Source organism: Fundulus heteroclitus, chromosome 24 (genome assembly GCF_011125445.2).
Source record: "Fundulus heteroclitus isolate FHET01 chromosome 24, MU-UCD_Fhet_4.1, whole genome shotgun sequence".
In the NCBI taxonomy this organism is placed as follows: Eukaryota; Metazoa; Chordata; class Actinopteri; order Cyprinodontiformes; family Fundulidae; genus Fundulus; species Fundulus heteroclitus.
This window is the reverse complement of record NC_046384.1, coordinates 17592904-17617905: the sequence shown is the minus strand read 5'-3', so window position 1 is coordinate 17617905 and position 25002 is coordinate 17592904. Positions and strand designations below refer to the sequence as shown.

The window sequence follows — 25002 nt, the reverse complement described above, 5'->3', positions numbered from 1 at the left end:
AGAAAATAATATTCTATAATTAAAGCTTCCTGGCCAAAAACTGTTTTGGGTAAGGAAGTTAATGAGTCCTTTTCATGCCAGCATTTATACTTCAGCAGCTGAGAAATGGCTTTGCTAGAACACACACACACACACACACACACACATACATAAAATAGAAAAATAATGCATAATTTCCCGTTGTTTACTTTAAATGCATCAATGTTTGAGAGCACCATAAAATGGTCAGTTAAGTTCCTGTCTGGGACAAAATAAGCTAACGCTAGCTGTCATTAGCTTGACTTGGCGCTTCGGTACCGGGTTAATGGGCTGCGTCCCTACGCAGAGCTGCATCCTAGCCCATTTTCTGGGGGTAACCCTGTAATGCTCCATGATATGGAGCAGCATACAAAAATCATGAATTGGAGAATGTTACTTAGCTGTCTATTTGACTTTATTAGCATATTAATAGGTCCTTTGTTAGCATTAGCAATGAGGTCATAAAAATCTGCCAAGAGATGGCACCACGGGGGAAGCTGCGGTGAAGTAGCTACTTCAATCCTACTTCCTTCCCCTCAGTCGAGAGCCTCACCTCTTTAGTGAATAGTTGTACTTAACAGAGCACACTGGAAGCCTTGTTCTTATTTCATTTATTCAGAGTGGAGGTTTGATAAGTTTAAGCCAGAATATTTTGATGTTAAAAAAAAAAAAAAAAATGTGATTTTCCGTTCTGTTTTTGCCTTTTATTCATTAATTTACTCAATTTGATCATTTGAGTTAGCTTATTTGACTAGACGGGTATAGATTGTGTTAAAAAAAATTAAAATAAATATAGTCCGTCTTTTATTTTATGAGCACACTTGTTGATGAGTGGCCCTTTTTTTTTTGCTTGAGCACCTGCCTGCCGCACACTTTGCTTCTGCCCGTCTCTCCGCTTATATACACGACAGCCCCGGTGAAAGATGTACACGACGGCATTTGAATAACTGTTTTATTGACGCATTTTGTCCCTCAATAACCAGACGAATTGAATATAAGAGAGAAGCTCTTTGCTGCGTTGACCCTCGAGGCTGCGTTTTATGAGCACCGGCTACAAAAAACGTGTGACAGAGAAACCGTCACTCATTTTACCGAGAGGAGATAAAAGACGACGTCGGGTGCCGGTAAAAGCTCATATTCCTTGTGTGAACACACAAATAACAAAAAAAAAGAGGGCCATTTGAATCTTACTGAAAAGACTTCCCCCAACAGACATATTGATCAGCGGTGTAGGTTTGTACACAGCGCTTTGTGCGTGTAAGTGCGTGGGGGAATGAATGAGGACACGCTGTTCTACTCTGGCAGAATGTGTTCACCTCACCGAACCAGTGTAATAGTTCTGGGATGTTTCTGCTCCTTTGGAGGTTTAATAAGTAACCATGTAAAGGGGGGGGGGGGGTCTCGCTATTTATGAATTGACACCAGGCAATAACTGCAGGCTTGGGCCATGCTTGTTGCACAATCCGTTTCCATGACTTCTCTCTGGTCTATTTCCATAAGCATTAGGGGAATAATCCATTTTCCCTTTCTGCCTCGGTTTACAACCTCTCACAACCACAAGAATAAAATTACTTGGATTTATTTTAATTTGGCTTAGATCTGTGCTGCAATCCGGCGACATGGAAGCGGAGGATTCGATTCCACTGCCATAGCGGTTGAGTCTTTGTTGGGCGTTAATGTGACACATTTATGTCACTTCACACAACAAAGCAAAAGTGGGGGCAAAATGTTTGTTTTTTTTTTCTCCCCTTTTTCAAAAAAAATGAGACTCCTGTCACAGCGGGGGGGGGGGACGACGCTGTGCAGATTTAATTAGACTTTGTGTCCATCAGGTAAACAATGAATAATGCATTACTCTGCTCTCCTGATGCAGTCGCAACAATGGAGGCCGCCTGATCCTAAACAAGCCAGAGCGGGGTGGGGGGGGGACGAACATTTCCGCTTTTTCAGACCTTCAGAAGAAGCCCCGCCACCTGCTGACATGTGTTCCCAGCATGAGACAGACGCACAGACAATTCCCGTAACTCTCGCTGCGTGACGTTAACTCAAGTCTCCTTAAAAGTGCCCACATTTCCAGAAGTTAATTGAAGCGACGATGGGAAATGCGTTGCGTGTAGTGTTCCTGAGACTTGTTTTGGAATACAAACCTGGATCGTAAAAAATAGCCATTATTGATTCGTTTACAGTCAGGGGAGGGATTACAGTGGAGGGATGTTGTGCCAAATGTGGCTGCAGAAAGCACTATAAAGTTTCCTGTTTAAGCTAAAAAAAAAAAAAATGAAACCCATTTTCTCTGCTTAGTCAGAAAAGTGCATGGACATTCCAGACAAACCATTGCTAGGATGGTGGCAATCGAATAAAGAGCTGCAATGATCCGGTTGCCACTTTGCACACTGCAAAGACAGAACTGGAAATAAGTAAAATTAACTTAAAATAAGTGTATTTGTCGTTGATTTGAGCAGGTAAAAAAGACTATTTGCCAATGGAATAAGATTTTTGCACTTAAAATAGGAACAACTCATCTCCATCATCTTATTTCAAGTGCAGGATGTCTAATTATCTTATTTTAGGGGTCAAAAAACTCATTCCATTGGCAGAAAATCTTATTTAACTGCCCAAATCAAGGATAAATACACTAACTTTAAGAACATTTTACTTATTTTAAAGTTCCGTTTTTGCAGTGCACAACCTTCAACTAACACTTTGTTACAACACCTGTTTGAGTGTCCGCACTCAAATCTCCTAGTTCACCCACAATGTCAGCTATAGTAAATCTAATTCACTGACTGCATCAGTGAGGAGATTACTTTAAAAAAAAAAAAAACAGAGTAAGAAAAGTTATTCTAAACTGAAGCCATGTTTGGAACCAAATTTGAGAATGAAAAATAATCATTTATTTCTTTGCAAAAATCATTTGGTGCCAATATGGAAGATGTGCAATAGTTCAAAAATGCCATTAGCGTTGCACCACTTTGCCATTTTTGAAGCTGGTGTTTTAAGATAAGTTCTGACTCCTACTCTTCATGGAGAAACTACTCCGTGGACAGAAGTGCTACACTAAATGAGTCATGCACCGCAGGTAAGCCATTACCTGCTCAACCATTTTAACAGCGCCCCGCTTATACTGAATAGTAAATAAGCTTAGGCTTTGACACACAACTGTGACATATTTGTCGATGCTGGCATAGAGTTGTGTTTTGTAAACTAGACAAGTAAATGTCCACTCTGCGTCTGCTGCGACTCCGTTCCTCGGACCTGGTTTGAGCTGATCGCACTTTTATCATCACTTTGGACTGATGGTGTAAAACGCCATGAAAGCGGACAGAGCCGAGCTTATCTGTGCCGGACCAGAGCGAAGTGATAATCTGCGATTGTAGCTGATGAGCTTAGGGTTAAAGAAATCACACTGAGAAGCGAATTGATTTTTGACATCCACGGGGGAAAATATTTTTCATAAGATTGGTTTACTTCTAAGAACTTATCCTACCCGCTATGATCTGACGGTTCTCGGAAATAAAAACACTGCGAGCTGTGACCTGCAACTAAATGTTGCCGTATTAATTAAGTTTAGTACTTATTACCCAAGTTATCTGTTTACACGTATACACAGCCATATGGAGAGCCAACATTCATGTGAATTTTTGTGGAAAGCTAAGTGGAAGGAAAAAGTGTCCAAAAATACGGCACACATGCCTCAGAGTTTTGTGAAGTCAAAGCCAATTGAAGAATTTGGAGAAGGTTTCCTAAAACGTGGACGGCAGCTGGAGTCTTTGCTTCAAGAGCAAATCCCGTACGTGTGTATCCAGGAAATGGGCTAGAACCGTCAAATCTAGGGCTGAAACTAGCGTTCATTTTAAACATTGATTAAATCGGATTATTTTTAGGATTAATCGGACGAGAAAAACAAAACTGTTTTATTTCCACTTCTTTTTTCCAAAGCAGAACATTTGGATAGCTTGTGTGCTTATATAGCATATAAGCACACAAGAAGCAAGTTGCTACTTAGGTGTAGGTAATAAATAATAAAAGAAGATTATGTTGATTAGATAGCAAGTCAAGCTTTTGATGGTCAATGTCCTCTGTGTGAACAGCAATTTTTTTATTTATTTTTTTTTACTTAGAAGCATCGGCTGATTTGTGTAATGATTTTTAAAGTGCTTTATTGAGAAGGTTGTTGCCACAAGCGCTCTGATCTTCCCTCCTGACTCTGACCCTTCTGTCTCGGCCACTTGCTCTGCAGCCTTTTCTGTCAATTACAATCTTTCCTGGATGAAAATGGCATTCTTGAAACCTTTGAGTCTGGTTTCAAAGCTTGTCATAGTACAGAATCAGCTTTAAGAGTTGTTAATGATATCTTGTTGGCATGTGATTCTGGTACCCTTACAGTCTTTGTACTGCTTGACCCAACTGCTGCCTTCGACACTGTTGACCACAATATCATGTCTAAATAATTTAGTGGGAATTCAAACACACATCTCTGGACTGGTTTAGATCCTACCTAGCCAATCGATCTTTCTCTGTCAGCATTTCAAATCACTAAATCATCTTGTGCACCTTTATCATGTGGAGTCCCACAGGGCTCACTTTTAGGACCTCTACTCTTTTCTTTATACTTATTGATTTTAGGATCCATCCTTAGGAGATATGGAATTCCTTTCCATTTCTATGCTGACGATTGTCAGCTCTATCTGCCCCTGGAGCAGGGTGACGGCTTCTCGGCGAAGGCCCTGCTGGACAGTCTGGAGGACATTACAGCTTGGCTAGCGCTGTAAACTTTAAAAATAAAGAGAACTGAGGTAATACTGTTCGGACCTAGTCACTCCTGTGACCCCAGTACTGTTGATTTGGGACTCCGGATGGCATATTTTAAACCAAGTGTCACTGATTTGGGTTTTAAGTTAGACAGTGATTTAAAATTAGATCAGAGCAGCTGTTAGATGAAGTTTTTAATCACTTAAAGCAATTCTGTCAAGACAACTGCTTGAAACGGTAATCCATGCTTGTATACCATCCCACCTGGATTAGTGTAACGGACTCTGATGTTGGAGTGAATCCATCTTTGCTTTCTCGTCTAGAGCTGGTACAAAACGCTGCTCTTCTTTTAACAGCTTCTCCAACCACAGAGCATATTACCCCTATTCTGGCCTCACTCCATTGGCTCCCAGTACATTTGAGTTCATTTTAATATTATTTTTGTTTTTAAGTCTTTGAATGACCTTTCCCCGCCATACCCATCTGAGCTTCTTCACACCTACTCGCCCTCTCAGGTCAGCTGAACTGCTTCTCCTGGCGGTACCGAGGTCTAAGAGGACGCGGGAAGGTCAGTCATGGAGTTTAGGCTTTCTGAGATCCAGTGTGAAGAATTGGTTAAACAGTTTAGCTTTATTTTATCGAGATAAACTTGCACAGCCAGATTAAAATATTTTAGTGACACAAACGCAGTGTTTTAGAAACTTAACTTTGTTTTGGTGACTATTTAGATTTTTGGATTACTTTACAAGCAGATTTACAACCTAAATAAATTCCTCACGCCCTTTGTCCTAGCACTAAATTGTCAGTAAAATCTTATAAACTCAGGTAAAGCTGTGTCAACAGGGTTGTCCAAAGTGTGGCCCCTGGACTGATTTTGTGCAGCCGCCCCCCACACAGCAATCAAGTAGTGATTTGGCGTACCGGCACAAGTGGTTGATGTAGACTTATGGTTTTCAACTATTGCAAAATTATTACAGAGAAGATCAAAACTTATAAATGTGTACAACAAAAAGATTTTTAATAAATTCACTTGGCTATATACAGAGTGCGTTTTCAAAGAACGACTGACTAAAATCCTGTTCCTATTGCTGAGAATAGAAAGATTTTTCTAAATCAGTCCCAAAAGAATTTACAAACCGACCATCTTCTATAAAAGTCACGTGTGCAAAACCCTTTTTAAGTTTCGGCTCTACAATAACTTACAAATCCCTTTCTAACAAAAAATATCTGACTGCTTTGTTTAATTCAACATTGAGAAAAAAAAAGTATTCAGAAAATTCAGTTTTATTATATTTTTCAGCCCTTCGAGTACTTTTAACTTGTTAGAACATCTTCCAGCCATAAAAAAAAACAACATTTGTGAAATGTAATTGCTAGTACTTACTAGTATTTCTGCCAAACAAAAGCCTCTGAAATCTGTCCTTCAGTGCACCTGAAACTACTAATAAAGCACAAACTGTGTGTCTCCACCTGAACTTTTGGTCATTGCCATCCACTATTTCGAATAAAATGTTTTTTTGGTTTTTTTTCTCAGTTTGTTTGATCTAGCTTAGTCCTTTGAAAACTTTCAGTATGTTTGATTCAGCTGCTTTGTGGAACAAATTCTGACAGTTTTTGTCAAAGATGTATTTTCCAATGCCACGATCATGTTTTCATACTTGCAGCACATTGTTGAGTTGTTTACTTTTTTGGGAGGCAGTAAAAAAAAAAAAAGAAAAAAGAAAAATCTTCAATGGAGGCACACTTCAGGAATATTTTCACCGGAAACAACCCCCCCCCCCCCCCCACACACACACACACACACACACGTCTGATTCAGCAAACTTCTTCATCTCAAATGTTCTCCAGTGCAACTGAAAAAGAAAAAAAAAGAAAAAAAAAAAACAGGCTCAACAAGAAATACCACACAGGTACAAGACCTGCATCTTATCTCTTTTCACATCTTCAAAGTTCATCCACACCTTGCAAATCCCCGGCTAACCAGCCGTGCTTCTGCCGGAGGGGAGCGGACGCAGAATTCACAGATGGAAATCGATTTAATGGTTAGAGCTCACAGGGATGGGGAATGTGTCAGACATGATCCAAGCCCAGCTAAGTCCTATTACCACCCTAATGCACTGCGGTGTGGTATCAGTCCACCACTCTAAAGCTCCACATGATTACCTGGCCATTCCTGTGTGGTTTCTCATTAACACGAACATTGAAGGAATGAAAGGCGGCCCTGAAAATCTCTCGGAGATGAGTTAAAGCCAGATTCCTGGGTCAAGGTCTCTGCAGATCTTACCACTTTAATTTGCAAACACTTGTGCCTGAGGGCAGCTTTCTATCTTTTAAGCTTTCTAGAAGTTTTAAACAAATCTCTAGGTTGTTCATTTATCCTTTAAAATCGGTTCAAAAATACTGTTGCAGCCGATCTGTTTTGATCTCTGGCATCCATCTCCGTAACGTTCCACCGCGGTACAAATGATGCCGAAGGTGACACAGGTCTCAACGTAAACGTACGCAGTGCTAATTTGTAGCTCAGAGAAAAGAGCTAAACTGAGGATAAGATCCACATTTCTTTTGGAAAGCTGAGTCGGGTTTAACACATTTTACTACTTGCAGATGCGTAGAAACTAAAATATAACCAGTATGACGACAAACCCGGTACATCGCGGCCAATTCAAAAAACAAACTTCAGAACAGACGAGAAAAATAGCCGCTGACGTCTATCAGTATACGGAAAGGATTACAATGACATTTCTCAACGTTTTGGACTCCGCCGACCGTGATGCACTACACCGTCCCATGATTGGCCGACCCACCCAATATAATCCAAGACAGCGTTGATAATTCATCCAGGAGGTTATAATTATAGCTCCTAGCTTCTGTTCCTTGACATTTCATGGGGTCAACAGTAAGAACACAGCCTTTAACTCCGACGTCATTACTGACCGCACTTATCATGGCGACCGCTGACGCACTTCCACTTTGGCTAAAGAGCCCTTACTCAATAGAGCTATTCGGATAGAGCCAACATCTACAGCACTGCAGGCCTAATGTGCCTCAGTTAAGGTCAGAATTCAGCAATAATGATTCAGCAATAAAAAAAATAAAAGAGAGAGAGAGAGACTGGGCAAAAAATGGCGTCTATGGGAGACTTTCAAGGTGAAAGCCAGTGCTGATCAAAAGAAAGCCCAATTCACATTTCCCAAAATACATCTGTGTAATCTCCATAACCCTGAAGAAAATATTCGGTGGTCTAATGGGACAAAAGTGGACCTTTCTGTAAGGTTGCAGCTATTGTAAAAAAGCAGGACAAAGATCCGAAGAACATCAGCAAATCAACCTGAATGGTTAAAAAAGAAAAATGCTAAATGAAGAGTATGTGGTTGTCTTTAAATGCCCAGACGTGAATTCAAGATAGATGCTGCTGCATGACCGTAAACATGCTTGAAAACTCTCCAATGTAGCCTGGTCTGATATTAAAAATAGTTGGATCTGAACCACTTAAATGTGACAAGGGCAAAAAAAAGAAAAAAAGAAAAAGAAAAACACTACTACACAGAATTCCTAAAGTCTGCCTTGTGCTTGTTTTTTCACTGTAATCTCACCACTAAACATAAAATCGGGCACACAATGATCTGATGGACACAAATTGGGAAGGTCTGTCTCGACACTGAACAAAACTTTAATGCAGAGTGGGTTTGGTCTCCTTACGCATCTTTTTTTTTTTTTTTCCAGGTGTTTGGTTCCCTAAAGAGTAGTCTTAAATTGAACTGCAAGCACAGAAAGTGCTTAGTTATTGTTCTTGCTGACAGTTGCCTGACTTTTATAGCGCAAACTTCCTCGCCTGTTATATCTTCTAATGATGCTTTTTTTGCGACAGATTCACAAACTGTGCAGATAGACCCGGTTCTCCTCATTTAGAGGCGTGAACGTTTCACATAACTTCTGCATGAATCTGCTGATTTATTTTAAACAAGAAGATTTTTGGATGTGCTTCACTGAGAAGGGCACAATATGGTAAATAAGGGGGGGAGGAGGTATTTGGTGCTTTAGATATGTCCTTGTCCTAGCCATTGTTTTTTTGACCAAGAAACTCTTTGAATATTATTTTTTCCTCCCGTCTTCAAGCAATGTCAGATAAATCTTTGAATTTAATTGCATACACTACATGTCTTTAAAGAACATGAATGTCCCGAGTACGGAAGCAGGGAAGGTATAACGTGTTAAACGCTAGTACCGTCTTTCTTAATAGGCCTGCCAACAGTTTGAACCTGGGTGGCTTGCTTTTTCTTCTTGTTTTTTGGGGCTAAATAGGTTTCTAAAAATCATTTGACACTACAGGGAGAAGCCGACTTAAAACTGAAATACAAGATCTCCACACGAGAGCAAAAGAGGAATCTCACAAAGGATTTCAAATGAGTGCATTTTCTGAGCGTCATCCCTGTTCGTGGAGAACTTTAAACCATAAAGAGGCAATTGCCTCATTATTTCTCTCCTTAATCAGGTTTATTTGCCTCAGGATCAATGTGCGTCTTAAAATACCCTTTTTCTTTTCGTAGCTCATGCAATTTATTGCATCCCCAATGAAAGGGAGGAGGGGGAAAAAAATAAAATAAATCACAAAACTCACTATCGTTAAAGTTTTCCATGACTATTCTTAATTTCCCACAGGCAACTAGAGAGGGTAAGAATACCTAATAGCTCACCAAAAAAAAAGCAAAACAAAGACATGAATACAAAGGGAAAGGCTGGATTTGAGAGAAGCACCAATCAGAGGAGCTTCAACCCCACTTCTAAAGACAACTAGTTCTAGTCTACACCTGATAACCACGTTGATACAACACAGATACACATGAAACCACAGCCAGCTACCAGCACAGCAGACCAAACCCACTTTCTAAACCCCAACAGACACGCATCCATCTATTCTAGGCGATAAAACAGCCCATAGCAAATCCTACTTAGCAGGACACAAAAGCTGTCAAGCTATACATTAAACGGACGTAAATGTGTCTAGGGAGACGAACGCACTAGAGAAACGACGGATGATGGGAGCAGTTCTGGCAGACATGGGAGAACGGCGGTCTGATTAGCCTCACCCGGCCTTCCACAGAATCAGACCTCCAGGAAGTAGCTTCTCGTCTGGTCGCTCCATCCGACACGCCACCGGCCAGCGATCCCACCCTGAAGTCTTCGCTTTAAGATGTAGGTATTCCTTAAAAGCATCCTCCAAGTGGTTTTCTTCCAACAGCTCTGACTGTGTCTGTCTCTGCAGCCTCTCACCAGCTCCACAGATGGAGCCCATCAGCCTAATCAAGGCAGCACCTTTCCAGACGGTGCATTCGCTGCTTCAGGACATTTGAGCTCCGCTGGAGCGCCGCTACGCTACACATTGTTTCTCAGCCAAAAACTGGTCCAAAATACAACAGAACCTTTGTTGTCCTGGATAACCTTCAGCAGAAATGCTACAGTTTTGCAGTATCAGGGTATTTGTACAAAAAGACGTTGTGTATTATTTTGATATTGACTTGGACTTTAAATTTAGACGAAACCCCCGCTAAATTAGAAGCGGTTTGCTCAGAATATCATCCTTTATTGTTGTTCTGCTTTTTCTAAAGAGATACAAGTTGAACAAGTTATATTTGCTGGTTGATTATTCAGGCTATCTGCACAGGTAACCAGGAAATGCTGCTGGTACTGTGCCAGCTGACGTTTTAAAACAGCGTCACCTGAAGGAGAGTCATGGCTGGTGCTCCTTTGGTTTCCATAATCACGAGTTTTTGGTAAAAAAAAAAAAAAAGGTTCTTGTAAACAAACAAAAATGCAGAAGGCTGCTGACCAGCAGTGAGCAGTATCAAGTAGAGGAGGGGGAGCTCTGTGTCCTAATATGCTCTCGACACCTGGGGAAAAGTGTCGTTTCAGTCAAATATAACCCGAGTAAACGCACAAGGGCTCCAATCCTACCCCCAAATGGTAAACTATGAATGTTTCGACGAATGTGAACTGATCAAAGAACTAGTTCTTTTTGAGGATAAACTTGCCCAAAACTGATCTCAGAAAACTGTTATACTGTCTATAACTTCCAATTATTCTGAAGACACGGTTGTTGGAAAGGATGATGTGTGTGACAGCAAACAGGCTTAAATCGGAGGCCACCGGACGTTCATTCAGTTCTGTCTGAAAACGTTTCAGCACCTATCAAGGAGTCTTTGTCAATTCTCGTGGCTCAATTTGCATTTATTTCACTTTACACTGAGTTTAGAAATTGTGCATTAACCTCAAATTGAAATTAAAATGTAGTGCAAAAAGAAGGTATTAAAGCTTTATTAAACCACTTGAAGTGGAGCAGGAAATCTAATTTGTAAAACATTATCCAAAACACGTGACATATGTGATAAAAAGTTCCAGGGATGGATGATGTTCACGCTCCATCATACTCGTTAACATCCTCGTCTAAACCCCGTGTATTAAAACAAACTTCAGTGCTTATCCAAACACATGCTCCGCATTACTAATCCGTGTTTGCTTTGTTGCAGACCAGCTGCTGCCTGCCTTCTCCCCCCCCCCAGGATTGCCCGGAAGGCTAATTTAGATGTAGCCGCAACCTTCCATATTGAAATGTTCAACCGAGCCGCAATGTGGCTGAATGTAGGAGGAGGGTTTAGGTGACAAACGGCTGTTTTTTTTTTTGGAATACGGAAAACCGAGTTTGCACTTTCCACCTTGGACGGACAATGCTGCAGAGATGAAACGCTAGACCAGGATTCAGGATTCATATGAATTAATTTCCTCCAGCGAGACACACACACACACTTCCGGAGACGTACTTGCGCCTTAGAGCTCATGAAAGGTTACGTTTGCTGGCTTGTGTGTGCGTAGCATAAGTGCCGCTTCCCGTGTGCTGTGTTTTTTTTATTTATTTATTTTTTTTTTTGCATCTGCATCTTGTGTGAAGCTCCCGCCCGTGGGACACTGTCGGCTCTGCTAACCTGGGCCGCCTCAGATGTGAGGGGAAGCATTTGCCAGGACTCTAAACTTCTTTTCATCTAATAAAATGTCACCGGACTTGAAAAATGGAGGAGGCTCGCGTGTGCTTTGTCCTTTTAAGCTGGTGGGGTGACACCGCTGTGCCGAACGTCGGCTCTGTGAAGATCAAGGTGGAGGAGGCCAGCCAGGAAGGAGTTGCCTCCAAAGAGCCAAGAGAAACATCTGAGCCGGAGATGCAGAGGGCGCCTATTTAACTGTGGCCGGAGCGCTGTTATCTCTCGGGATTATTCCATAATGGAGCCGGTAAATGTTAGGCGGCTCTGCTAAAAGATGCCGACACAGCAGGATCGCAAAACTAAACTTTGTTTATCCATAGGGAAAAACAGAGATGCCAAAAATAGCAGCTTAACTAGACATAAAAACACATGAAATAAAATTAGAAATCAATACACAAATGTATTAGTTTCTTCATAAATATTTAAATCTTTAATTTATATTCAGAAGTTAGTGACCCAAGATGAAAGCTGCACTTTTTCAGACCTCCTTATGGTTCCGGTCTCAATATCAATCTGTATCTTTATCTTAGGACTTACCCTTTATTATGACTGACATGCTTTCAGCCGCATGATAATGAAATGTGTATATATTTATACATGCTTCTCATAAAGGAAATTCATTTGTTGGTATTAAAACAGTTAAAATGTGTTTAATAATACATACACAATTATTTTAGTCACAAAAATCACTTTAATTTGATCTTTCTCTATTTTTTAACGGTTTCTTTTAGCTACCTTGAAAATATCCTTGACAGTTCTGTTAGAATGATTAAAAAACCTCTTATCCTATCCCAAAGGTGTCCTGAATCTTAAAAATGTAACAAAAAATGATATGATGAAATTATAAACTAAAGAGTTTTGATTAAAATATATATTTTTTAATAAATTTCTTGTATAAATTACCTTTAATTTGTGATGCAGGAATCCTTAAAGGTACATAGCCATGTTATATGCATATACCAAAAAGACCAAAATCCACTTGATTATGATAAAATAAGGCTATATACTCCAAGGATATGCCCAGATAGTGTTTTGATAGTCGTTTTTAAGCCTTTTTGAACCCCAGCAACGGGCGCAATGAGCTGACATAAACAGATGTGGCGCCATCTACCAAATAACAAATGCTACACAGGACATGATAATCTTTCAGAAAAACATTGTATGAAACCAGAGTGAGTTACTGGTGTATACATAATGTGAATATGTTCCTTTAAAAGGCATTTTTGGATCTCTTTAGCAAATAAAAAACGTGACATAAACAGGTAATTAAACCAATTTCTGTTTTTGGTTGTGCAACATGGCCACATGTTAGCCAAAGCTGGCAGCTCGAGTTATAGCTAAAAAAAAAAAAAGAGAGAATAAGAATCGAAACAATGAACAGAACCAGCGAAAATAAGTTTTGTTCTGGGATCAGCTTCTGTCCGGGTTTTTTTTCCTAGTCAAATCAAGAATAATATATATACTGTAATAATTATGTTCGAAGCTCCACTTTGCTATTAGCAGCACCAGACTCCACATGAGTGCCGTTTGCTTTACCTCCAAGCTCCGGTTGCTAAAGAGGAGGGATCGTTATCTCTTCAGTCTTGCTCGGTTGCTCCCAAACACTGATGTAACAAGGCGCGTAATTTACAGAAACAAGTCACTTTAAGCCTCAACTTAACCAGCGATGGAAGATAAATCAATGTCATTTAATGTGAAAACTCTCCTGTAAAGAGCACTAAATGAACAGAAAATAAGGAAAGGGCTAGCGGAATGGAAAATCACTACATATACTTAAAGAGTTTTCAGTTCAAAATGTGCCAGCTTCAAATAAACCCATAAAATTTTCGCAACAGCTCATGCAGGTGGAATTCCTTGTTGAAATCCTCTAAGCTATTGAAGACTGGATCACAGATAAACACTTGATATAAGCAGAGAGAGAGAGAGAGAGAGAGAAAAGACTTTAAACCTGCTCTCATTTTCTTGTTGGAACGACATTTGTAAATAATGTATATACCCAAGAAGGTTTTTCCACTGACTTCCAAGCAGTGGCTTGCGAGTGGGTGCAGGTAAAGGCTGAATATAGACTGTAAATATTTCATTCAAAGGAAAAGCCGTAGGAGCATTTACTGCCTTTACTGTCTTATGACAGCCATCGGTTTCCTGCCAGAATCGGCTGTTTTAGACTTAATCGCACATGTTCTTTGCCTAATTCTGCCGGAACAGAGTATGCTCTGTACAGTAGGCTAGTCTTTAGAACAGATCCTCTTTAAGAAAGATTTTAAGATGAATTTTTCAAGCTGTTTCCTTATTTTCAGGAGCCAGAAGATGTGTTTAAATGTAATTATTACAGCTATCAGTGCGTTTTTAATTCCTCCCACATTTTCTTGCTTGTTCCGATCCGGCTGGGTAACCGCAATGATGAGATCGACAGCCTGTTAAGAAAATAGTAAGCAGATTCATTAACTATGTAATCATTTGAATGTAAGGCGGTTAAAAGGCATTTCAATCGGAAAATTGGTAATTACCAAAGAGGACCGCATAGAGTTTTTCAAAATGAGAGCATGCATTCTTTTCCATCTCTAATGAGGTACGTGGCTACTTCTTGCGGTTAATTGAATCTGCCTTCAGAAGGTTGTTGATCGTATCACTGTTTAAAGAAAAAAATTAAAACAATCCTAAGCGGAGAATAAAGATTCACACAGATGCCGCGAGTCCCAAGGAGGCCAGTGGGGAGCAACTTGATCAAACTACCAATTTGTGTTTGAACTTTCTCAGGCAAACATTCTCTGGGTATTTCTTCACCCCTAATGGAAGCTAATTTAGGATACGACTTTTAAACCACAGACAAGAATTAACTGCTGTAAATTCAGTTATTCTCTAGGAAGGTTTGCTAGCAAGTGTCTTAGCATGCTAACTTTTTCCACACACCTAAAATCAGAGCAGATGAAGTATCAGCTTCATTCTACTCTTTTTAGTTGCTATAATTAGTGTTTGCCTAAGTGGTGAAAGAAGTCTGTTGAGATACAGACATTTATTTAATGTTTAGATTACATGATGCTGTATTTAAAGTGACTTAATGCCAAGTCTATGATGCCCTGATATAGAGGAATTCTCACTTTAGAGAGTTATATCGTTTTTGCTTTTCCGTCATGCTTCAATGGGATTGGTCATAGGTTCAGGTTTTGACTTAGCCGGGGTGTTGCTGGTGTGCTTAGGATCATTGTTCTGCTGTATAACTAATATGCAGCTGAACTTGGAGCGACCTGCAAGATTTTCTGAGAGAGGAACCCATTATTCCCGCAAATAGTCCAGGTTCTGAAGCGGACAAACTAACTGAGTCTAGAACTGTTCCCATAGAGCCCTCTTTCCTGATACCGACCAATCACAGGTGTGGGCGGGCTTTATATGATAAGTGACGTGCTGCACCCAAGAATCGCTGGGCCTAAACAAACAAGTCTTGCACATACGCACAGACTTCTTTTTTTTTTTTTTGGCCAAAGTCAGACCCAAGTCTGCTAATCTTTCAAAGGGCGTTCTCGTTTTCTTTCCCTTTTCACATAAATACACACTGAATTGGAAATAACACTGTGTATCTTTAAGTCTTTGTGACAAAAACAACAAGAATCATTCACCATAGTCTCTGCTCGACCACGGCTCACCATGTTAGATTATATTATGAAATGTTGACAGTGAAAGTCTGCTTATACCTTTTTTACATTACATACACAGTTTCTCTGATTGGTTTACTTTGCGCCTGTTAATCCGGCCTATGGGAGCAAGCCAACCAGGCAAATATTGTCCAGTTTCTTTCTTATTATTAAATCATGAACAACAACCTTAGCTGAGGCAAGTGAGGCCTGGAGAGCTTCACATGTCACCGGGTTCATTTGTGACCTCCTAGGTGAGCTACCGATGTGCTCAAGGAGTAATTTTGGTTGGCAGGCTACTTTTGGGAAGGTTCACCACATTTCCTGTAGTGGAAAAAAAGTTCTCACAGTGGTTTTCTGGTGGGTGGTATAAGGTGTTTGTGCTTTTATCCTCTGTTTGGTTTTGTCAGCTGTGTTAAGTTTTATTTCTGACTGAGTTTTTATCCCTAAATGCTTTTAAGTTGAAAGTGAAAGAATTTGAAGCAGCCTCAATTATCTGTAATTGTTTTAATTCATATGCTTTTTATGTACCTGTCATTTAATTTGATGTATCTCTGTTCAATATGTAACTTTGCTGCATCTTGTCCAGGACTGCTTTGAAAAAGAGGTTTTTAATCTCAATGGGATTTTTTCCTGGTTAAATAAAGGTTAAATAAACAAATAATAATAATACATTTCTTCCTTTGTCTCATGAAGGCAAACGTTTTCCTTTTCTTTCCTCTGTTTCCCTGTCTGCTTCAATCAATCTTTTTTGGAGCCTCTTTTTATATAGCTTCCAAATTGTAAATGATGGAACTGGTAAACTGGACTCAACGCAAGTGATAACCTTTTCTCAGTGAGAAGACTGGGTGGAGGAGAGCTCCCCTGTGCCCGATGGGACATGTGCACCTGGACACACGGAGGGAGGAGGATCGTGTGCCTGTCCATTGTGTCAGTCGAGGATGTTGAAAATGTGTCCAAAACTGGATTTTTGGTAATAGGATTTCTGCTTTTTGGAGCTGGCGGCAGCTGTTCAGGTTCATGTCAAGGCTGTTTGAACTATGTGAGGGATATGTCCGCTACCAGCACTCTGACTGAAATGCCGTGTAAGCAGAACTACAGGCCAGCTGTGGTTTCTGAACTTGCTGGCAGAATGGGAACGATCTTGGAGAAAGCTGGAAGCTATACTCTGGCAGAATGACCACAATTTTGGCTTTTTTGGGATCACCATTTAGATGTACCAGTGAGACTTTAAAGGCAGAGTCTGCCTGCCCAAAACAAATGCCACTATCCGAACTGGCTCCCCTGCAATCTTCATTTCTCCTGAAATGTTATATAAACAAACGCTCCGTGACATCTGTGACCAAGAACAGAGCACTACTGGACTGCTTGATAACGTTCCAACATTATCAGACTCTGGCTGCGAGAGCTATCTGCCACAGTTCACAGACTAACACATACGCACACACACATGATTACACTAAAACACACACACACACACACACACCGCCTCTACTGTGCTTTTCCCCTTACTCTGCTGCTTTCTGTTTTAGCTGTAGTGTCAGAAAGATCAGTTCGGAGACATCAAGCTTTAGTTTTATGAATATAAACATTTAAGCTGTGAATTTTTAGTGATGAAGCTCGTTCCAGTGAAACTTTATTCTGAATAGAGACACTTCTCACACTGTAGCGGTATTTTAGAAAGGTCAGATCGAAGACTTAAGTTGTAGCTTTGAGGAATGTATGAATACAAAGAAATAAGCTTTGTATTTTTAGTGATAAAGCTCGTTCCAGTGAATCAATGAAACAAAAGACGTTATTCTAGTTGTATTTGGAAAGGTTGAATAAAATTACTTTAGATCGAAAATCCCCAAGAATATATTTAGCTTGTTTCTTATTATTAATAGAAACAAGCCTTTCTGAATATTTGTTAATGTATGAAAGAAGTTTAGTTTACTTAGCTCATTCCTCTGTTTCTCCTACATCTGTATGTTTGTCTGTTCATGTACAGCATCTTAAATCGTCTTGTTACTGAAAAGTGCTCTATAAAAAAACTTGCCTTGCCAGTGTTTGTTTTTGGACACATCCAAACCTCATCTGTTCAAAACCTAAGGTATCCTGCCATATTTGCCTCATTTGTTTTCAAGAAAGAAGAAGCCTTCTACTGACAACTCATTCAAAGACGTTTTCTAATTGTCATACCATGAACTTTAGCCTCCAACGTGCTAACTGAGGCCTTTAGAGTCTATTTTACAGTGTCCCCAAGCTTTGCATGAGCTAAACTTACTGGACCGTCTCAAATGTTTTTTCTTATGACTGATCCTTCTTTTAGTAGAATCATGGAGTTCAAGTAGTGTGGAAATGGTCTTTAGAAATTCCCCACATTGATGGGCAGTGCAAATTCATTATTGATGAATTTCCAACTCAGCAGTATGATTAAAGAAAAACATTTTCCAGACAACAAAGCTGCCAAAAACTCCTGTTTCTGTACTGAGATGGTCCCTCAAATGATAAAATAATCAAATTATAATATATTTAATTAGGAGCACCTGTCTGCAACCTTTCCCACTGAATCATACGAAGTAGCAGGAGTAGGACCGCACTGATATGTAAAACATGGTATATGTTATGTGCAGTATCATCGAAAAAAAACCACCAAACTGTGGTCCACCAAAGAATGATCAAATCAACTATGACTTCTGACTCGGATATATGAGATTTTAATACGCGATCAAAAAGTGGGTCAAACTTTCAATCAGTTAGCAAAAGAAACTGCAAAATCGCAAGTGTTAATATGCACATAACTTATGTGGCTGGGCACAGACACTGACGGCAAGCAGGGGGGGAGGTTTATTGGATGAAAAAAAAAAATGGCAGGGTGATGGAGGGAGTAAGAGATGGGCCAAAAGAGGAAGGTGATTGAATGAGATGCAGAGAGTCAACCAGATGGAAATGTGAGCGAAAGAGACAGGAAACAGCTGCAAAGTAACAATGTCTGAGCAGATTCGGGTTTCTATTTCTGACTCACACCTGGCTTTCATCTGAGTCCTTCTGAAGTCCTCTTTAATTGACACAAGCACACACACATACACACTCATTAGGCTTACCAACATCCTTGGACATAGTAAACAATAAAATGTGACCGCAAGAGAATATATGAATAAACGTGCAGCACAAATAAAAACAGCTTCAGAAAGGAAAGTGATGTTTTATTTAGATGCATAAAGTCTCCACCCACTCACAGATTTAATTAATATCGTCAGACATATTGGAAAAAGCAATAATTGTAGATATGATTGAGGAACCTGGTCATTCAGTGTAAATCAATAAGTTGTTAGCTGCGGACAATAGGCACCTTCACCTGAAGTCACTGCCTCTGATCCCACAGAGGAGGATCTGGAATCCGGTACGCAGCCGAGCTCAGACCCCATCAGGCTGGATTTATTAGTATGCAGCCTAATTCTGCGCAGTGTTTATCATCTAAGTGTGAAATGGGAGGCAGAACTTTCAGAGAAGTGTGCAAATGGATGTGGATACTTGAGAAATTATGTTTCTGCTTGTAAATGTGGAAAATTACAAGGAATCCTCCAAGCATAAAATGTAAAGTTATTCAATTCTCTCACTCATGAGTTATCATTGTAACTTTCCTTCGTATGCCCCTTTGATTCCTCTTGTAGCAAATGACAGCTGATTTATCAGATATCAGAGTCCATAACTCAACCAGTATCATTGGGTTTCAAAAATTACATCAGTCTCGCAGTTACTCAATAAAGTGTAATCCATCTAGACCAGTATACCCCAGCGTAATTTTTAGAGGAAAAAGAGACTCCCTTAGCTTTTAGGATTAATATTTACTGAAATAATCAACCTGCAAAATGAATGTTTTACGTTTTTTAGAGGGAAAGATCACATCTAATACAAATTCATTATTGTCCACTCGCTACCGATAAACTAAAAGTAAAGAAAATGAGACTGCTGATTAACAACTACTCTGCAAAACTTTAGACGAATGCCTCTTTTTTGCAAGAATGAATTTGGATTAAATACATAAAAATGATCCAGAATCTGTCTGACTCAGTTTATTTTAGTGGTTTAACTCAGACTTTAAAGAGCTATTTTGACCTTAGAAGGGAAATAAAAGGGGAAATGGTGAGAAGAAAAATTTAAATCCCAACATTAGGGACCACCAGAGTTGCATTCATCTCAGTCAGCCCCGAATAAGGACAAAGTGCCTTTTGGACTCCAACGCATGATGTTGTTTTCACTGCTTGACTGTATTTCCAGAGACTTGTGTATTTGGTTTTCATTATATACACCTCTTTGGCTTAGATATACATCTGGACACACAACAGCACTGCTTCTGTAGGCTAGGGAGGTCAATTTGAGGTAGGACTGCAGGGGTGGTACCTTTTGTTTCAGGTTTGGATGTCTGGAAATTCTCTGAATGTTCTAGTAGTGCCCACAGTAAGTGCTAAATGGCCATTACCCTGGATGTGTTGGTCGATTTCCTGTTTCAGCAACCAGAGGTGGTTCATTGCGAAGCTTCTGCAGAACTTGATGATATTCACAGGAGGTAATTCAACCATTAGAATCAGCTCTATTGGAGCATCGAAACACTCAAAAAACTGTAGGGCACTGGTCCTTGGGGACTGGAGTTGGACACCCCTGGTTTAAACAGACATCTTAGACGAAGAAACCACATGGTGTCTATCAAAAGTAGAGAAGTTGGCATAGCACAGGATGCAAACAGTTATTTAACACAACTACAGCACCCATGGATTGATCAGGCCTTGGTGGCTCAGTTGGGCAACTTTGTCGACTAAATTACTTCCCACCAAACCGAATTGTTTTGAATATTCAAGGTATTTTCAAAAAGTATAATAATCCTACTGAATAAAAGAAGTTTCACATTCAGGGTTTTTGACTTGAATGATTGGCTCCTCGGACAACTTCTTTATTGTAGTTACTCTGGAGACACGCTTGTCAGAAAGGATGATGTCTGTGGGCATCAATGTAGGAATGCTGGTCAGAAGTGGAGCAAAAACTACATAACTGGACAATATATAAATTAATCTCTCTCTCTCTCTCGGCGATAGAGATAGCCGATGATAGAAGATATCTAGTAGCTCTAGAGAGTATTAGATCGAGAGAGCGTAGAGCGTGATAGTATCTAGCAGAGCTCCTCTACTCTCTCTCTACTGCTTTCTCTCGCTCTCTCTCCTCTCTATCTTCTCTATCCTTCTCTCTCTCTCTCTCTCTCTCTCTCTCTCCTCTCTCTCTCTCTCTCTCTCTCTCTCTCTCTCTCTCTCTCTCTCTCTCTCTCTCCCTGTTCAACATTCATCTAATACCATCATGACTTTGCCAACTTTTACGCTTCTCGATATTTTTTTCAGTTTTGTAATACGCTTTACTAAAGGTCATCGAGGGATGATAAATAACTCTTTTATTTTGTCTTTTTCTCACAAATTGACTGTCGACTGGCTTGTGTCATCTGTTTAAGAACAAGTTTTACAATCAGTGTCACTCCAGCTCTTGCCCACTCTTTTTAATGCACTCAAAGACATTTGCTATTTGAATAACAACAAAGGATGAATTTAAGTGTTTGTTGTTTTCTATCCACCCTTGGGGACTAATGGTGCTCTGGGCGAAATTAATGAAAGCGGTATGATAGATGTGGCAGTAAATATGCTTCCCTCTCTGAGTTCTTTTTTTTAATTGTTTTTGACCACACACTTTTAAAGCTTCTCTTAGATGGTTCTCTGTGGCTCCAGTCCTCATGGGCACAAAGGCTTAAATCTGCCTCAAACATATCTTTTAATGCACTAGAGGACTGCTACATTTTTAGTCTTTAATTAAGCTCTTTGAATAAATCTGCCTCCCAAACACTGGATGTGTGTCTTAAGAGCACAGTCAGCAACTCACTCCAGCCCACTTTCCCCTTCATTCCCCAGTGAAGACACACAAATGCTCACAAACACACACACACACGGAAGCGCAGGATCACTAAGATCTCCCACAGTGATCACACGCGCTGAACCCAAAAGGAAAGTGACACAATAGGGACACAAAAGCATCTCATCTCCATCCAGTTCGCACTGCTTCTTATCGGCTAAGGTGCAGCAAGGCACTTGTTCTGATCCGGAGGGGAATTTGGGTCGCTTTTTTTTTTGTCTCTCTTAAGTGAACCAGTCACCCACTTTACATGAACATTAGGTTCATAGCTGACTTCATGCGACTGGAGGGGACAGGAGGAAAACAAGATAATAGCCCTGGTGTGCTTTAGGGTGTTGGATATCACTACTTTCACTTCAGGCCTGTATAACTGACTCACTGTAAACTTATTTTTTGTTTTTTACAAGGGTTCCAACTCATTCCTATTAGGTTATTTAGTGTATTATAACAACAGTTGGCCTCTGCTCATAACAATTATTTAAGGCCTCCTTCACCCCTTTGGTTAGTTTTGCACCTAAAGGACGATTCAGTTCCATAGAAGCCTTTTGTTGGCCCAAGTATATATTTTACCTTCTTTAAATATCATATTATAATCTAATTAAAACACCAAGTTTAACTGCATGTAGTTATTTTTTTAGACAGCAGCTACAATAAAATTTTAGGTTTCAACTATAAAGATATGTTTTCCTTGTATTGTAACAACTTTCCTGATTAGAATCAAGACATGATGAAAGTGAAAGCATCCAGGCCTGTAGGGGGCGATAAATTCTACTATAATAAAATAGCAGAGATTTCTTAAAAGAAAAGGTAATTCTCATCTTATAAGAGTTGAGAGGCCCAAACAGGGATCAGAACATAATTTCAAATATTAGGGAATAAAATTATAAATACATGAATTTCTACTTTAGATTTGAGCATGTTTGATTGTTTACCTCAAATACTTGACTATCTGTAGAAATAAGCCGATAACCTGTTCATAGGTGTAGGAAAACAGGTGTAGGTGGACATAGAAGAAGAAATGATAAGGTGCAAGTAAACTAGGCAAGGGGGCTTCACAATGAAGTCACAAATAATGTACTAGTTTTAATTTGGGAATGCTATGTTTGTTGAGATCTATTTATTTTATGTATGCACCTGTCATCCAAATGCAAAGACAGTTTTAATGAAAGAACATACAATTGTTTAGACAATTTGCAAAGTATGGACGTTCAAAAGTGCTACTCAAGCGAAATTCCCTTTTTAGCGGAAGCATAATGGAGGAGGCTAAAAGGACAAAAGATGCGTAGAAAAAAGAAGCCATGTGAGCACCATTGTCCTTGTGCCCTTTCAACAAACTCGGTTTGTTGTGTAATACTCTGGTACGCACAAATCATCCATCCATCCGCTGCTTTTCCCTCCATCCCAGATTGAGGGGGCAACAGGTTCAAGAGAGAAACTCAAACATCCCTCTCCCCAGATGCATCCTCCAGCTCATTCTGGGGACTCTCAAGGCATTGCCTGGCCAGATGGGATATATATAGTACCTTCAGCAAGTTCTAGATCTTGCCTTGGGGTCTCTTTCCACTGGGATGTGTTTGGAAAACCCTCCAAACTGAGGCGCCGAGGGGTCAATCTGATCAGATGCGCGAACAACCTTAACCAGCTTCTTTCGATGCGGAGAAGCAGCGGCTCTACTTCGAGCTCCCCACAGATAACAGAGCTCCTCACCCCGTCTCTAAGGCTGTAATCACTGTTGTTGAAAGTCTCGAATTTAAGAAGATATTAGCCATTTGGTGTTCTGGTAATCTCAGATAAGATTTAGATCACTTCCATGAAGCTAAAGCTTCCTAGAATTAGCTCCTCCTTGTAGCGTGGCCAGGCTAACTCCAATTTCCGGGAACAGTGCCCATTTTGGACGACCTGTTCCCGACTGTTATGGCAGCTGGTCGCACTGCTGCTAGCGTTACAGATATGGTAGTAAAGGGCGAGCAAGCCACCCCATCTAAGCTAGGCTATCGATAAATGTATTTTTACCTTCATCAGCCCAATTATTTCCAGCCTCCTCTTTTTGATTTTAGCCAACAAAGTGATGTGTCCAAGGTGTGTTTTGATGCAACGCGAGACTGTAAAATCAGAGTTCCGGCCAGCAAACACAGAAATACAATAATATAAGAGAGCAATGCTCAAACAGAAAGCTCTCTGCTTCCACAGCCAGCAGCTCACAAACAAGCCGAGAAGGTTGCTCACATTTGCAAAAAAAGAGGCAAACAGAAAAGGCCTGTTTGATTTAGTCTAAATCACCGTGTGTTTGTATAGGTAGAGGACTGCTTTGATTTAGAATAAATCCAGGTGTATTTGGGAAATGAGCCGAGACTTCAGTAGCTGCCTGTTTATGTGAACATGCTTGTTACCGTGTGTGTGTGCCTTTTTTCTCTCAGATTTGTTCTCAACCGAGCCCCGCTCCTTTCACAATGACTTTAATGTCCCAGATCTGTCGGTGACTCAGCGTCATCTCCAACTGGGTTCTTCTGCGCCCCTCCCTCCCCCACCCCATCCCCACCCCTCTCTCCATACACACAACACAAACCCCCACCCACACACACACAGAGTGTTCCACTGTTGCCTTACATTATCCTTCCAAGACATTAACATTTCATGGGCGACACCGAGGTTTGTCAACTGGATCTCATCAAAATTTCACCCTAAATTATGGAAGCTGAGCTGTGGGGAGGTTCCCCTCCTGAGAGGTGCGCTACAAGAAAACCCAAAGTGAGGAAGCTGCCAGAGGAGCCAAAATGCAAAAAGTCAGATTCAGGTTAAGCTGGTACACGGGCATTTTGAAATATCCCGAGAAACACAAACAACAATCTGAAGATAAGCCCTCCTTGAAGATTGAGAAAATTAACTTGGGGCTTTGGGGTGGGTTTAATATATTTATGATTATCTTCAAGTGCTAAATTGAATGTAATTTTTTTTGCTATCAATTATTCTGTTTCTCAGTTTAAGACTGTGCTCTACAATAAAAGGCATATACAAAAATTGCCTTTAAGATCCAATTGTAAAAAAAAAAAAAAAATTCTCACCTAGTGCAACAATATCCATGTAGTTTCTAACACCTGGATCTGTAGTTTGTTTTCTTTGTTGTTGTTTGTCACTTCAGTGAGCCAGCAGATTTTTAGCTAGTTAGGCATCCTCAACACGGCACCTTTGTCTCCACCTGCATTTGGAATCGTCTAAGTTGTTGTACTATTATCATCTGTTCAAATAAAAACCATGGGAATTTTCTCTTAGACTCTAATATAAGACAAAACAAGAGATCATCCTCGATTTATCCTTTTCATAACAAAGATAATCCTTTATTAATCGCTAAGTTGAACGTTTAATACTGCATGTCAAACTGTTTTGAGCCTGTGAAGTGATCGTGTGTAACGCCTTGGTTATGCAGAATGACGCTCAGCAGAGGATTTCTTTTAGTTACAAAGTGAAATGTTTTTGGTAAAGTCACACATCTGTAAAACTCCACACCGCATCAGAGAGGAAGAGCTTTCTGATTGGCTAATCGTGGACTCGATTCGGCTCATCAGCGGTGAGACCTCGCATTACTCCTACAGTACCATAAGACTCACTGCTAATTGGTTGGCACCCCCGTATGGGTCCCAGAC

At 40.2% G+C, this 25002-nt stretch overlaps 1 protein-coding gene across 2 annotated transcripts in view; it reads right to left on the bottom strand.

Moving 5' to 3' along the window:
- LOC105932543 (gamma-aminobutyric acid receptor subunit gamma-3) overlaps nucleotides 1-25002 on the bottom strand; it is a 146207-nt gene that overhangs the window by 114177 nt on the left and 7028 nt on the right. Inside the window, exon 1 of one of the 2 annotated variants that reach the window (XM_036127961.1) lies at nucleotides 9858-10032. The exons of the other annotated variant lie outside the window; for it this stretch is intronic. The gene's annotated coding sequence lies outside the window, so the exon portion shown is untranslated. Of the gene's footprint in view, nucleotides 1-9857; nucleotides 10033-25002 lie in introns of those variants that run through there. 2 annotated transcript variants of the gene reach the window in all.